The 6,259-nt window shown below is 46.2% G+C and overlaps 1 protein-coding gene across 8 annotated transcripts in view; it reads left to right on the top strand.

Annotated features, from left to right (window-relative positions):
- Positions 1-597: 597 nt before the first annotated feature.
- The window catches only part of RCBTB2 (RCC1 and BTB domain containing protein 2), a 42,445-nt gene continuing 36,783 nt past the window's right edge, over positions 598-6,259 (top strand). For 3 of the 8 annotated variants that reach the window (XM_061434614.1, XM_061434611.1, XM_061434610.1), the window contains exon 1: positions 600-682. The gene's annotated coding sequence lies outside the window, so the exon portion shown is untranslated. Of the gene's footprint in view, positions 683-955; positions 1,040-6,259 lie in introns of those variants that run through there. The other 5 variants (XM_061434612.1, XM_061434615.1, XM_061434606.1 and 2 more) reach the window with 5 other exon arrangements.

The following is a 6,259-nucleotide window of genomic DNA, read 5'->3' as shown; positions in this document are numbered from 1 at the left end:
GCAGATCAATAAACGGAGAGCACGGTTGTTCCAAAGGACCCAACGTAACCTTAACCTACCTACGTCACCGCCTCAGCTCCCATCACCCATTATTTCGGCCTTTGGATTAGAAAGGTACAGGACTTCAGCCCCACAGCAGTGAAGGGAAAGCAGGGAAACCGTGTGTAGAAGTGATCTGAACTCCCTAATGGAGGGACCACCAGTCGAAAAGCCAGCACTGGCTTGGGGAGAGGGACTCTACAAGAGGTTGCCCCAGCATCTTTTGTGCGCCTCATCCTTCCGGGTCAGGCATCTCCGAATTCCCAAGACTTTGTGGACCAGAAGCCTGGAGAAGGTGGGGTGTGTCCACAGGGGAATCCCTGAGAAAAGGGCAGAGGTGCACACAGCGGGGTAACCGGTGCCCAGTACTAGGGGTCCGTTCACAGGCGAGAAAGGGGGCGGGGGCGGGGGCGGCAGGGGGGCAGCGGGGAGGAGGGGCGAGGCGCCATCGCCCGGCCCCCTCCCCTCCCCTCCCCTCGGGTCCGCTCCCCCCTCTTCCCTCCGCGATCGGGCATCCGGGCGCATCCCGCCGAGGCCCGGCTGCTTCTGGGGGAGGCGCCAGCTGGTTGTTGCGCCGGTCCCCCAACCGAGCAGTAACGGCGACCCGGGAGGCCGAGCGGATGTGGTTCGGGCCTGCGTTGAGGTAAGGGCAGAGGGGATGGCGCAGGAAGTCAGGAGGGGGTGCCGGGCTCGAATCCGGCCCCTCGCAGATCCCCACAGCGGGAAGCCACCTCTCCCCGCCCCCCGCTGCCCGACCTCGGGGCGCGGCAGCTGTGAGAGTAGCCCCTGGGGCGAGAGCCCCGCCCGGGGCCGCTTGCTTAGGCGTGTCTGCGCGTGCGCAAGTCCTCCGGCGAGGCCTGGGCGCGGGGCTCGGGGGCGACACTCTTGCCCGGTACTGGGGCTCAGGTGTCGGCGTGCGTGCGCACAGCCGCGGGCGGTGGCACGGCGCGCGGCCCTGGGATCGTACCCCGACCCAGGTCTCAGACCGAGGCGGCGTGAGGTGCGCATGCGTGAGTCACTAGCGGAAGTGGCGCGGCCCCGCGAGGGTCGCGTGTGGCGTCTCGCCAGGGCTCCTCACCCGCCTGGAGGCTTTTTCTCTTCAGGCTAGCGCGGGTGAGGCAACTGCCTCGGGGCTTCGCCTTTCTTTCCCGCTCTCCGCACCTCCTTGAAGCTGCGGTTTTCGTTTCCGTCACTCAATCTTGGATTCCCGTCCTGTACATCTCTATTTCCCCCAGCTTCCGGGCCCGAACCGGCGCGCTAAACTCACTTTGCCTTCAACATTCGGTCAAGGGATAGTGCAGGAAGTCTGACTAAAAGCTAGGCCAAGCTGTTTGGGAACTGCTGTGGGGGGGTGGGGAGAAATAGCCTTCAGTCTTTATTTTAAGCTGGAAGATACTTGCCCTGGAAGCAGAGATTTTTTGAGACGCTAAAAACTTTCCAAGTGCTCCGCCCAGGTGGAGAAAGAACTTCCTGAGTTGGAAGGCGAGTTCAAAGGGAACTTTTTGCTTTTTGTTCTTTGGGAAATTACATAATATGTCTGAACAGTTCGAGCCCAGGACTGTAACAAAACGCATGTCGAAGAACTGACTGGTACTGCGCTTGGCGACTTAATCTTTGTCAGAGCTGAGTAAAAGGGAGTAGAGTTCTCAAACAGTGCTTTGCCACGAAGATCTTTCCCCCTAACTAGGAAGTGACAGTCACTGTTTGATGTTTATTGAGCCTCCTAGCTTCACACCTTTCTAGTACTACGTTCCTACTGGGCTTTGCACCTTCCGGGGCAGTGGTACTTAGGTCAGTTTCGTGACTCCTGTGGCTGTTCTTGGAATGATTTTTAACAATATTGCTGTGTGCCTTGTAATCTGATATGATGTGCTGATACAGCTATTTGGAGGCTGGAATAGAAGCATTTACTATCAGAGAATCTGAGTACTCTAGGTGAAATGTAATCTCTTTTCCAGGGCGTTAGGCGATATACACGGTATTAAGTGTGGGTAAAAGCAATAGGGGGCTTCCCAGGTGGCGCTGGTGGTCAAGAACCCATGTGCCAGTGCAGGAGACCTAGGACACCCTGGTTCTGGGTGGGGAAGGAAAAGGAAATGGCAGTCCACTCCAGGATTCTTGCCTGGAGAATCCCATGGAAGGAGGAGCCTGGATAGCTACAGTCCATAGGTTCGCAGAGTCTGACAGGACTGAAGGGACTTAGCACCCATGCACGCAGAAGTAATGGATACCACATTCTTGCACACTCCACTCATTCTGCACAGGCCTTACTGTTGTTTCTGGACTTACCAAATCTGCCTCCATCCTCAGCATTTTCTCCATACTCAAAGTTCACTTAACCGTTCTACCCAAATCTGCATGGCACCCAATTAATTGCCATCACTTCAAAGGTGACTACCTCATCTACAAAGGCACTTCTCTCACTCACCATCCCCTTAGGCTTTTTTTTTTTAATCCTCTATTTGGCTTTGTAGCACCTATCACTGTCTTTTTTTTTTTTTTTTAACATTTATTTATTAGTTTGTCTGCCCTGGGTCTTGGTTGTGGCACTTTGGATCCTCTGTCTTTGTTGCTGCATGTGAGATCTTTAGTTGCAAAATGTAATCTCTTAGTGGAGGCGTGTGAGATGTAGCTCCCTGACCAAGGATGGAACATGGACCCCCTTCATTGAAAGCATGGAGTCCTAGCCACTGGACCAGAAGGGAAGTCCCAGTAGATTTTGTTAACTGTGCACATGAAATTGGTATTTAGCTCTAGAATATTTTATACTGAAGCCACAATGTAAATTCATTCATTCATTCAAAAAACATTTTCTGAGTGACTGGTTTGTATAAGATTGTCTTAGGTGTTTAGAGTAAGTCAGTGAACAAAATAGACAAAGATCTCTTTCCTCTGGAGCTTAAATTCTAGCAGAGAATGATTTAATTATTTATTGTGCTAGAAAATTGTAAGGGCTATAAAAAAATGAAAAAAAGGAGGGCAGAGAAAAGGAAGTGAGAATTTAGATGTGGGTTGCAGTTTTAAAGAGCGTGGTTATGCTAAGTCTGAAGGATATACTGAAGGTGACATTCATGGTGGAGAACTGGTTTTTAGAATTGAATTATCTTTCTGGGAAAACTTTTTTTCCCCACCATTCTCTACTGTGTATTTCATGGGACCCCACAGCATGTCCATTGTGGCTAATGTAACTGTCCTTTGTGATAGGTGAAAAAAAATCTTTTCCAAAAACTCCACAATATTCATGGTTTTACAGTTTAATGCAGCACATCAGATGAAGAGAGTGGGCTCTTGAATGGATAAGATGAACCAAACAAATACTGCAGATGGGTGGAGGAAAAATGTGTATTCTCTTCACATTTTACTGCACTTTGCAGTTGTTTTCTTTATGTCCCTCTGACTATGGATGACCAGGTGAAGTTGTTTTGTATGAGTAGTCATTGATTTTCTTTATTTGAAACTGTGTTGAAGAGTCACCTGATATGACGTCATGCTTTAAGGTACTAAATTATTGCTCTTAGAGGTTTCTCAATGAACCAGACAAGCCTGGCCAAATTGCAGTACATAATTAAAGGATGCTTAGAGAAAGAGGCTGATAGAGAGGAACAGTTTTAGAAAGTGAAGTGTTTTTCCCTTTGGGTCCTTTACTTAAGTGGATTACAGACACTGTGTTTAAACATCAAAAGCTATTAATCTAGCACTATAAATGTAGAGTACCCAGGGGATTTGCTGATGACTCTAGGAGTTTGTCATATTTAATTTTGGATTTATCACATGGCTAAAGTGAAATTAAAATGCCCCTAGGATGCTGTTACCTTTGAGGTTTACTGAAATTGACTTCCTGTAAATCAGAATTGACCAGGAAAGATTTGAGAATCTCTTTGAAAGGGAGTGGAATTATGGAATGGAATGATCAGGGTTGCAGTGTGACATCAGGGACTCCTGTTCAAAGCTGAACATGGAGGGCTGAATGAGGTTTTGTTTTTTTTTTAATACGTTTGCTTGTTTGTTTTTGGCTGCACAGGTCTTCACTGTTGCGCAGGGGCTATTCTTTGTTACCGTGCTCAGGCTTCTCACGGCCGTGGTTTCTCTTGCTAGGCACACCGGCTTCAGTAGTTGGGACGCACAGGCTGAGTTGCCCCGTGGCATGTGGGCTCTTCCCGGACCAGGGATCAAACCTGTGTCCACTGCATTGGCAAGTGGATTCTTAATCACTGGGCCACCAGGGCAGCCCTAAATGCGGATATTTACTTAAAGGGAGCAGGTAAACTTCCTTCTCTGAAAGGGATATTCATAGTGTCCTTCAATGGAAGGCTGGTAGGATCCTCCTTGCTTTCATTATTCAGAAGGGACATTTGTCTGATTCACGTGGCGAGCTCATCTTAACATGAAAGTCTCCAGGGAATTTAAGACATAATAGTTTTTTTCAGCATTAATCTGACATTGGAGTGTACTTTTTATATATCTCAGCCTTGCTGATCTAACCTGAACTCATATCTAGTATGCATATGTCCCCATGGAAGACATTTTGAGCTGACATGTACCAGTGGATGATAGTATGTGAGTAAATCATGAATTGTGATCACATTATAATATATTCTGTATTATGCTGAGTGTATTTGACTGAACAGTGTGAATTGCAAATGGAAATGAGCCAAGGCTAAGGGTTGTTGGCCTTGTTGAAGGCCATGTTAAAGTTACATTGTGGGGCAGAGATCTTTAACAGGATGCTTTTTAATAGGCATGTTAAAGGGCTTAAAAAAAATTATATTAGATCTATAAGGATCTAAATTTCAAATGGATTTACAAATGTCTCAAGTACCTGTTCATTTTAGCTAGTGTGTGAAAGTAAAAGTGTTAGTTGCTCAGTTGTGTCCGACTCTGGTTCCTCTTTCCATGGTATTCTCCAAGCAAGAATACTGGAGTGGTAGTCATTCCCTTCTCCAGGAGGTCTTCCTGACCCAGAGATCAAACCCAGGTCTCCTGCATTGTGGGCAGATTCTTTACCGTCTTGAGCTGCAATCTAAAAATATTTGTGTAGTTAATGTTGATGATTTTTCATATTTGAAAGTGGCACTTTTGCTGTGCTTCTCTGAAAAGATCAATGCTGATGAGCTCGGTAATCTCTTCCAACTAAATGCAACTTTGCTTTGGATTGAAGATCTGCTTCATCAGTCTTTGTGAAATTTGGAAACTGTTTACAGTGAAATCATTAAAATGGCAACTGTGTTTCTGTGTTTCATAAGTCATTTTGCTGTTTATCTTAAACATGTGGCAATACCATTCCCTTTGAAGTTGTGCTTTGGTTTTAGTTGGGCCTTTAGTTTTTCAGTCTTGTCCATCCTGTCTATAATTGACCCACTTTAGTTGGCAGTTTTATAGGAGGGATCTTAGTGTCATTGGTTTATGACACCTCATTCAAGTGGAGGTAAGTTATGCCTACCATTCTTTTTGGCAAGGGATAATTGGGATCATGTTTAATTATCTTATATTACATTTATACATTTTTATATTACTTCTGACTTTCAGAAGACATACCATTTAAGGGCTCAGGTAAGCATGCAGGTGGGCACCATCATTACTCCATTGACATTTACTTGGTCTGGAGCTCATTAACACACTGATTCTGTAAGCTGTATGCTGGTGTCCTAAAAGACATTGGTTTTCCTTCATGCCCTATTTCTTTGATTATAAAAGCATCATCAGCTGTGTTGCCCAGATAGGCAGATTTGTTGAAAAAGCGTTGAGCGTTGTATTGCAAGAAAACTTTTTTATATATTAAGTTTCTCCAGCGTAGCTTTAGAGTTGATTTCATACTGTGAAGTTGAATTTTGAAAATGTATGACACTGGGCTTATTCTCAGTCGTGTCCGACTCTTTGTGACCCCCATGGACTTCTCCATGGAATTCTCCAGGCCAGAATACTGGAGTGGGTAGCCTTTCCCTTCTCCAGGGGATCTTCCCGACCCAGGAATCGAACCAGGGTCTCCTGCATTGCCGGCGGATTCTTTACCAACTGAGCTTTGAGGCTTTCTCTGCAAAAAAATAATTTTCTTATTTTTCATTTTTCTTCTGGGATCACTTCTAGAGAACAGGTACCGGCATTTAGGAGCTTCTAATTAACTGCACAATAACAATTCCCATGGAAAATGCATTCTCTGATAGATAGTGTGTCTAGATTATTAGTGCTTAAGGCCCATGCTTACTACTGGGTTGGGGTAATA

The sequence above is a fragment of the Bos javanicus genome, chromosome 12, assembly GCF_032452875.1.
Source record: "Bos javanicus breed banteng chromosome 12, ARS-OSU_banteng_1.0, whole genome shotgun sequence".
Taxonomy (NCBI): Eukaryota; Metazoa; Chordata; class Mammalia; order Artiodactyla; family Bovidae; genus Bos; species Bos javanicus.
The sequence above is the reverse complement of the archived record's forward strand: the minus strand, read 5'-3'. Positions and strand labels throughout refer to the sequence as shown.